Source organism: Dendrobates tinctorius, unplaced genomic scaffold (genome assembly GCF_039654945.1).
Source record: "Dendrobates tinctorius isolate UK_male_01 unplaced genomic scaffold, ASM3965494v1 ptg000158l, whole genome shotgun sequence".
Lineage (NCBI taxonomy): Eukaryota > Metazoa > Chordata > Amphibia > Anura > Dendrobatidae > Dendrobates > Dendrobates tinctorius.
In genome coordinates, this window is record NW_027361825.1 from 36,758,944 (window position 1) to 36,769,179 (window position 10,236).

The window sequence follows — 10,236 nt, forward strand, 5'->3', positions numbered from 1 at the left end:
GCTAACGGAAGACTGCACACTCCAGCAGGGAGTGGCAGAATCCAAAAAGCAAGAAAAACAAAAACAAATCTTAAATGCAAAAAGGCAAAACAGAAAACTTAGCTTTAGGAGAGCAGGAATCAGACTGGTGTCCAAGAGTCCACAGAGAAATCACCCGCAGGGCAGAAAGGGCGTAGGCTGCCTTAAATCCAGTCAGTGACTCCACTCAGCCAATCGTCTTCATTAGTCCCAGGTGCCTGATAATCAGGCTCACTACCTTCCTTCACTAGAATAGGGAGTTCACCAGGCCTCAGTGACGGAGGGGAAAATGAACTCACAACAGTACCCCCCCCTTGAGGAGGGGTCACTGAACCCTCAACAACGCTACCAGGGCGATCAGGGTGAGCCCGATGAAAGGCACGCACCAATCTTTTGGCATGAATATCAGAGGCAGAGACCCAGGAATTATCCTCCTGACCATAACCCTTCCACTTAACCAAATACTGGAGTCTCCGTCTAGCCAGACGGGAATCCAGAATTTTCTCTACCTCATATTCCAAGTTACCTTTAACCAATACAGGGTCCGGATGTGCCACCTCAGGCACAACTGGCTCAACAAACCTCTTCAACAAGGACTTATGGAACACATTATGGATCTTAAATGTGACAGGAAGAGCCAAACGAAAAGAGACCGGATTAATAATCGTCTTCATTAGTCCCAGGTGCCTGATAATCAGGCTCACTACCTTCCTTCACTAGAATAGGGAGTTCACCAGGCCTCAGTGACGGAGGGGAAAATGAACTCACAACACATCCCCGTGCCAGCTACATCTACACTGCCCTGGGACTGCAGCTCCACCTGTGGGGAGCTTTACCATCTAAGCTGCACCTACCATCAGTCCCAGTGGATCTGTATGCAGCGTTGGCCTAAAACCATATTTGCCAAACACCACGGGTGGCGTCACGAACTATCCTACCATTAACTACATCTCCCCATTGCTTGGGCGCCCAGGGCCACGGGCCAGGTCACCGCTGCTGTGACACATCCCCCTGACCCCGGCCCGGTACCGAGTACCCCACAGCCCTGGGAGGGCGACTCAATAAACTCTCACAGTGATCAAAATAAAAGAAGTAAATCACCGCCACCCTTATCACCCCCATAGGCAGGCACATGTAATAAAATAAAGAAAATATTTTATTTTTCAGTTAGGGCTAGGGTTAGGGCTAGGGTTGGAATTAGGGTTAGGGTTGGAATGAGGGTTAGGGTTAGAAATAGGGTTAGGGTTGGTATTAGGGTTAGGGTTGGAATTAGGGTTAGGGTTGGAATTAAGGTTAGAATGAAATTAGGTTTGGAATTAGGGTTAGGGTTGGAATTAGGGTTAGGAATAGGTTTAGGGGTGGGTTGGGGTTGGGATTAGGGAAAGGCTTGTGGTTAGGGTTAGGGGTTTATTGGGGTTAGGGTTGTGGGTAGGGTTATGATTAGGGTTAGGGGTGTGTTGGGGTTAGGATTGGAGCTAGAATTGAGGGGTTTCCTCTGTTTAGGCACATCAGGGGGTCTCCAAATGCGACATGGAGCTACCATTTATTCCAGCCAATTTTGCGTTCAAAAAGTCAAACAGTGCTCCCTCCATTCCGAGCCCCAACGTGTGCCCAAACAGTGGTTTACCCCCACATATGGGGTATTAGCGTACTCAGGAAAAATTGCACAACAACTTTGTGGGTCTAATTTCTCCTGTTTCCCTTGGGAAAATAAAAAATAGGGGGCTAAAAAATTATTTTTGTGGAAAAAAAATGATTTTTTATTTCCACGCCTGGGCGTTCTAAAATTCTGTGAAGCACTTGGGGGTTCAAAGTGCTCACCACACATCTAGATAAGTTCCTTGGGCGGTCTAGTTTCCAAAATGAGGTTACTTGTGGGGGGTTTCCACTGTTTAGGCACATCAGGGGCTCTGCAAACGTAACATGACACCCACAGACCATTCCATCAAGTCGGCATTTCAAAACGTCACTACTTCCCTTCCGAGCCCCGACGTGTGCCCAAACATTGGTTTATCCCCACATATGGAGTACTATCGTACTCGAGACAAACTGGACAACAACTTTTGGGGTCGAATTTATCCTGTTACCCTTGTTAAAATAAAATATTGTGGCCTAAATAATAATTTTTTGAGGAAAAAAAAATATTTTTTATTTTCATGGCTCTGCGTTATAAACTGCTGTGAAGCAACTGGGGGTTCAAAATGCTCACCACACATCTAGATAAGTTCCTTGGGGGGGTCTAGTTTCCAGAATGGGGTCACTTGAGGGTTTCTACTGTTTAGGTACATCAGGGGCTTTGCAAGCGTAACATGACACCCGCAGACCTTTCCATCAAGTCAGCATTTCAAAACGTCACTACTTCCCTTCCAAGCCCCGACGTGTGCCCAAACAGTGGTTCCCCCCACATATGGGGTACCAGCGTACTCAGGACAAACTGGACAACAACTTTTGGGGTCCAATTTCTCCTGTTACCAATGTGAAAATAAAGATTAGTGGGCTAAAAAATCATTTTGTGAGGAAAAAAACATTTTTTTATTTTCACGACTCTGCGTTGTAAACTTCTGTGAAGCACCTGGAGGTTCAAAGTGCTCACTATGCATCTAGATAAGTTCCTTAGGGGTCTAGTTTCCAAAATGGGGTCATTTGTGGGGGAGCACCAAAGCTTAGGCACACTGGGGCTCTCCAAACAAGACATGGTGTCCGCTAACGATTGGAGCTAATTTTCCATTCAAAAAGTCAAATGGCGCTCCTTCCCTTCTGAGCCCTGATGTGCGCCCAAACAGTGGTTCCCCCCCACATACGGGGTACCAGCGTACTCCGGACAAACTGGAAAACAACTTTTGTGGTTCAATTTATCCTGTTTCCCTTGGGAAAATAAAAATTAGCTTGCTAAAATATAATTTTTGAAGAAACAAAATGATTTTTTATTTTCTCTGCTTTGTGTTATAATCTTCTGTGAAGCACTTGGGGGTTCAAAGTGCTCACCACACATCTAGATAAGTTCCTTTGGGGGTCTAGTTTCCAAAATGGGACTCTCCAAACACGACATGGCAACCGCTAAATATTCCAGCATATTTTCCATTCAAAAAGTCAAATGGTGCTCCTTCCATTCTGAGCCCTGCCGTGCACCCAAACAGTGGTTTATGACCACATATGAGCTATCGATGTACTCAGGAGAAATTGTCCAACAAATTTTAGGTTCCATTTTACCCTGTGGCCCACATGAAAATGAAAAAAACTGAGGCTAAAAGAAAATTTTTGTGAAAAAAAAAGTACTTTTTTTTTTACGGATCAATTTGTGAAGCACCTGGGGGTTCAAAGTGTTCACTATGCATCTAGATAAGTTCCTTGGAGGGTCTAGTTTCCAAAATGGGGTCACTTGTGGGGGCGCTCCAATGTTTAGGCACACAGGGACTCTCCAAACGCGACATGGCAACCGCTAAATATTCCAGCATATTTTCCATTCAAAAAGTCAAATGGTGCTCCTTCCATTCTGAGCTCTGCCGTGCGCCCAAACAGTGGTTTATGACCACATATGAGGCATCGGTGCATTCAGGAGAAATTGCCCAACAAATTTTAGGATCCATTTTATCCTGTTGCCCATGTGAAAATGAAAAAATTGATGCTAAAAGAAAATTTTTGTTGGAAAAATTAAAATATCCATTTTTTACTTCCATGTTGCTTTAGTCCCTATGAAGAACCTGAAGGGTTAATAATCTTCTTGACTGTAGTTTTGAGTAGCTTGAGGGGTGCAGTTTTTAGAATGGTGTCACTTTTGGGTATTTTCTGCCATATAGACCCCTCAAAGTGACTTCAAATGTAAGGTGGTCCCTAAAAAAAATGGTTTTGTAAATGTTGTTGTAAAAATGAGAAATCGCTGGTCAACTTTTATCCCTTATAACGTCCTAACAAAAAAAAATTTTGTTTCCAAAATTGTGCTGATGAAAAGTAGACATGTGGGAAATGTTACAGTCATATGTTAAAGTTTGGGCACCCCTATTAATGTTAACCTTTTTTCTTTATAACAATTTTGGTTTTTGCAACAGCTAGTTCAGTTTCATATATCTAATAACTAATGGACTCAGTTATATTTCTGGATTCAAAGTTGTCTCAGAGATTTAACCTGTCAGTTTCCACTGTGAGGAACATAGTAGGGAAATGGAAGAACACAGGTACAGTTCTTGTTAAGCCCAGAAGTGGCAGGCCAAGAAAAATATCAGAAAGGCAGAGAAGAAGAATGGAGAGAACAGTCAAGGACAATCCACAGACCACCTCCAAAGACCTGCAGCATCATCTTGCTGCAGATGGTGTCACTGTGCATCGGTCAACAATACAGCGCACTTTGCACAAGGAGAAGCTGTATGGGAGAGTGATGCGAAAGAAGCCGTTTCTGCAAGCACGCCACAAACCTAGTCGCCTGAGGTTTGCAAAAGCACATTTGGACAAGCCAGTTACATTTTGGAAGAAGGTCCTGTGGACTGATGAAACAAAGATTGAGTTGTTTGGTCATACAAAAAGGCGTTATGCATGGAGGCTAAAAAACACAGCATTCCAAGAAAAACACTTGCTACCCACAGTAACATTTGGTGGAGGTTCCATCATGCTTTGGGGCTGTGTGGCCAATGCCGGCACCGGGAATCTTGTTAAGGTTGAGGGTCGCATGGATTCAACTCAGTATCAGCAGATTCTTGACAATAATGTGCAAGAATCAGTAACGAAGTTGAAGTTACGCAGGGGATGGATATTTCAGCAAGACAATGATCCAAAACACCGCTCCAAATCTACTCAGGCATTCATGCAGAGGAACAATTACAATGTTCTGGAATGGCCTTAGGCTATGTGCACACGCTGCGGATTCTGCTGCGGATCCACAGCGGTTTTGGTACTGCGGATCCGCTGCAGTTCCGCAGACAGTGTACATTGCCATGTAAGCCTATGGGTTTGCAAAGCCGCTGTACACACGCTGCGGAAAAAAACGTGTGGAAAAACACCTTTTTTTTCCGCAGCATGTCAATTTTTTTAGCGGTTCTGCAGCGGTTTTGCACCCATTGACTTTCATTGAGTCACTGTATTCCGCAGCAAAACCGCAGATGAAAAAAATGCGGTTTTTGCTGCGGTTTGGGGTGTCGAAACCGCTGTAGAAGGAAGTGATGTCAGCGGGAGGAAGAGGAAGTGTGTGGGCGGAGTGTAGTATAGGGAAGAAGACGTCGCCATGGAATACCGTCACATGGACATTGACGTGGGGCGTCTGATAGATTTGGTATGTATGTTTGTGTGTACGTCTGTCTGTGTGTGTGTCTGTCTGTGCGTCAGTCGGTGTGCGTCCTGTGTGTCCATGCGACGGTAGGCCCCCTATTGTGCTCAATCGCCGCATGGGACTGCTGCTCCCATCCGCCTATAGGATGGGAGAGTAGTCCCTGGGGCGACTGAGCACAAAGTGTTAAAACATGTACTGTAACAAAACACAAACATGACATACAACATACAATACATGTATACATGACAGACATGACATACAACATAGAATACATACTCACCACATACAGCACATCTTGGTCCCCGAAGCCCTCGATCACCTAGGGAAAAAATAAAATAAAAAAGCACCAAAATACTCCCTGTCCACAGAAATCCCAAAAACGAGTGCCCGCGGCGATCTCTGCTGTCCTCGGGCGATACACAAGCAGGAGCGGTGCTCCTGCAGTGTATCGCCGAGTTTCCCGGAGTTCTGCCGCTCTGGGACCTCGCTTTCCGGCTCTGAGCTGCGTGAGAAAATTCCCACGCAGGAATGCCGTAAAGTGAGAGTACCGGAGTCAATGAACTCCGGTAAACTCTGGCGCATGCACAGTACACACTGGAGGAGCTTAGCTCCTGTCAGTGTGTTTGTGCAGCCATGGAGAATGGTCACATCTGCTGATGTGACTGTTCTCCATGGCAGATCGTCGTGCGACACTCGTTTAATGGACTACGACGGAACGGTAGGTATATAATTGTTTTTTTATTTTTTATTTTTCTCTAGGTGATCGAGGGCATCGAATTGGATTGAGAGTACAATAAAATATTGTCAAAAACCATGTTTTTTATTTCATTAAAAATATTTTTTTTTTGTGTCTGTTTTTTTTCAAACTTTTTTTATATAGGCTTAATAATGGATCGGCGTCTTATTGACGCTTCTCCATTATTAACCGTGGTTAATGTCACCTGTCAATCCAAGGTGGCATTAACCCCTTTATTACCCCACCTCCCGACGCCGCAGAGAGGGAGTGGGAAGAGAGGGGCTAAGTGCCAGAATTGGCGCTTCTTATAGATGCGCAATTTCAGGGGCGGCTGCGGGGTGATATTTGCTTTGCAGCCGGGGGGGGCAATATCCATGACCCCTTCCTAGGCTATGAATATCAGCCCGCAGCTGTCTGCGTAGCCTTTCTGGCCCTAAAAAATGGGGGACCCCCACGTCAAATTTTTTTTGGGGGTCCCCCTTTTTTTTAGAGCCAGAAAGGCTACGCAGACAGCTGCGGGCTGATATTCATAGCCTGGGAAAGGGGACATGGATATTAACCCCTTCCCAGGTTGGAAATATCAGCTCGCAGTTGTCTGCCTAGCCTTTCTGGCCCCAAAATATGGGGGACCCCCACGTCATTTTTTTTTTTTTTTGAGGTCCCCCTTTTTTTTAGAGCCAGAAAGGCTACGCAGACTGCTGCGGGCTGATATTCATAGCCTGGGAAAGGGGACATGGATATTAACCCCTTCCCAGGTTGGAAAGATCAGCTCGCAGTTGTCTGCTTAGCCTTTCTGGCCCAAAAATATGGGGGACCCCCACGTCATTTTTTTTGGGGTCCCCCTTTTTATTTAAAGGCAGAAAGGCTGCGCAGACAGCTGTGGCCTGATATGTACCACCTGGGAAAGGGGACATGAATATTAACCCCTTCCCAGATTGTACATATCAGGCGGCAGATTTCTGCTTAGCTTATCTGGCTCTAAGAAAAGGGGCACAAATAACAAAAGAATGACGTGGGGGTCCCCCATATTTTAGGGCCAGAAAGCCTATGCAGACCGCTGCGGCCTGATTTGTACAACCTGAGAAATGGGGTTAATATCCAGGTCCCCTTTCTCAGGTGGTACATATCAGGCCGGACCCCCACGTAATTATTTTGTTTTTTGCGGCCCTTTTTTTAGAGCCAGATAAGGTACGGGAAAGGGGACCTGGATATTAACCCTTTCCCAGGTAGGACATATCAGGCCGCAGCTGTCTAAAAGCAAGGGCCTCAAATAACAAAAGAATGACGTGGGGGTCCCCCCATATTTTAGGGCCAGAAAGCCTATGCAGACCGCTGCAGCATGATATGTACTACCTGGGCAAGGGGTTAATATCCATGTCCCCTTTCCCAGGCTAGGGATATTATGCCGCAGCTTTCAGCATAGCCTTTCTGACCCTTAAATATGAGGGGAACCCACGTCAAAATAATTTTTTTTTGGCCTACACTTTAACTTCATAAAGCTCAATGTGTTTGTATGTATGTGTGTGTGTATGTCCGGGATTGCCATCTGCACCGTCGCAGCTACAGCCACATAATTTAGCACAGTCACACGTCTGGACCCTGAGAGCGTCATAGGCTATGCTATAAGCTCATATTTAAACCCCTCAAGTTCAAATTCACCAACCAATTTTGACATTGATAATCAAACTGGGCTCTTTCCTTTCTGACCTCTGCATTTCTCCCATATAGTGATTTACACCACATATGAGGTATTCATGTACTCCATGCAAATTACCCAAAAAATTGCTTGGCTAAATTGTCCCTTTTGTGTTTGTAATGTGTACGAACATCAGGTTTGCACAAACGCAAACCTAACACCTGCATAACATTGCATTACAAAATGTCACTACTTCCCTCCCGAACCATGATGTGTGGCCATTAGGGTTACTTTAGGGTTATAAATGGCTGTATGGTTTGTGGCTGTATTATGAGTAGATTTTGAAATAGGTTTAGGAAATTAATTGTGGGTTTGATATAGTATGTAATAACATAATTCTATATATTGTAGGTCCGTGACTATCCCACAATACGGGACCAGGCCGAGGACAGTTTTAAAGATCGGTACTTTAAAGAAATCTGCTGGAACAAGATCTTTGTGGACCTGTATGGCATTCATTCCCAAGTTCCAAGCAGTTGCTAATCGGTAATTATAATGTTATTGTACACATTTGATTCCATTTGTTAAGAAAGGGATAGTGACTAAATTTATGTTTTCTTTTTCTCTTTTTGCAGAGAAAGATTTGAAGCAGAGGTGGCGGTCCATTAGGGATCGATTTCATAAATACATGGCAACCTTGCATAAAAGTGGATCTTCACCATCTATAAGGCACAATTTCCCTTTCTTTGAGGAGCTGCAGTTCCTTGTCACCAGCCGTACATTGCGGAGGTAACTATTTTTTTTTTAGGCTTATAAACTGTTGGCCATACACAGCGCTGAAACATTTCGTTTTTTGTTTTTTTTCAACAGGACTGACGGGAACATTTGTCCTGCAGAGGAAGAGTCCGAAGATGGGGCAGGTTCCTCTGGAGCTGTTGACAGATCTTCACCATCGGTAGCAACCGCTTCTGCTGGGGCCAATTCTTCATCAGCTGCTGGTCCATCTGAAGCTGCTGTCCCATCTGCAGCTGCTGTCCCATCTGCAGCTTCTGGAGTATCTGTCTCCGCAGAAGCGGTTGCTACCGAAAGGACTGCCTATCCAGTGGGAGGTGAGCCAAACAAGAAAAAACGAGAAAAACAAATTGAGGATAAAACGGTCAAAGCCGCAACAGAGACACTGGAGTTGCTCAAAAAAACAACTTCAGAGGATGTCTTTGACTTTTTGCCTTAACGATAGCTAATAAGGCTCGCTCACTGACGCCGGATAGGCAGTCTAGTCTTATGAGCCTGGAACAGATGAGTCTGACAGCTTTGGAGGACCCTGCCCCAATCGCACCATACAATCACATCCTCATGGGTCTTTTCGGACTCTTCCGGCCCACACAAGCACCCCAGCAGCCCTCAAACTTTGGACCAACCCAAAGGAATGGAGCATCAACACCAGCCCCATTAAATTCAGATCCGTCATCATATGCGTACGGATACTGCCCAGAGTATCAGTACTTATAATCTTATGTTTTGTATATACCGTTGGTTCTAGTTTAAATGTTAACATTTCTACCTCTGTTCTTTGAAAAATAGCCATATTTTGAATGCACGCTCAGCACTTTGGCAGGAGCGCTGATAATGTTGAATGCTCCAATGAGAGAAAATACTTGGTGATTACAATGACAATGTTAAAGAGGTCTCCCAACTTTCTTAAATGCCCTGTATGTATCAAAATATAAATCTATTGTATGATTGTACTCAAAAAATTTGTGATATTCACAAATATAAATTTTTTGTCCCCTAATTTATGTATCCATTTTGAATAAATGACTATGGTTTTCATGCTTTATAGCTTGTTAATAAAATTTTTTGATATGTTCTACTTTCTTGTCAGGGCTATGAGTGCATGACTATATTATGTTGGATAGGTGTGATTGTATATGTGCAAGTGACTATGTGATGGAGGATATGTGTCATGGCACTGACTTAGCTGTGTCTGCCTGTTGTGCCTCAGCCGTGCTTGCCTAATGTGTTTCCCTCCTTTCTGAGCCTCAGCCTGACCATCTAGCCAGTGCCCCATCCGTGCTCTGTGCTTTGTTGAACCCAAGCTGTCTCAGCACTGTGCATTGCGTGCCCTCTTGTTAGGCATAGGCCCTCGCCTGTACCCTGGCGTGCTGCCTACCATGCGCAGGCCCATGCCCTAGCCAGAACACTGGTGTATCCCTTATCACACTCCTTTACTTGGACCATGGTGTAAGCCCTACCACACACCCTGCCTGGAAACTTGCCTTGTACCTTGGCGTGTATTGTAACATGCACCCTGTGTTGAAATATGTCGTGCCTCCTTGCCTCAACCCTGGCTTGCCTTCCGGATGCCCGGAGCCTGCTGATCGCTGCCAGACCTCCCGAACCTGATGACTGCGGCCTGATGTCCGGAGCTGTTGGCCTCAATCTGATGTCCAGATACTGAAGATAGTTGCCAGATGTCCGGAAACCAATGCCATATAGCCCTTGTTGAAACACTTGTGTGCCACCTGGCACGTACCATGCCTTGGACCTAGTCATGCCCCTGCACTGTGTAAAGTTAAAAAACGGAACCAA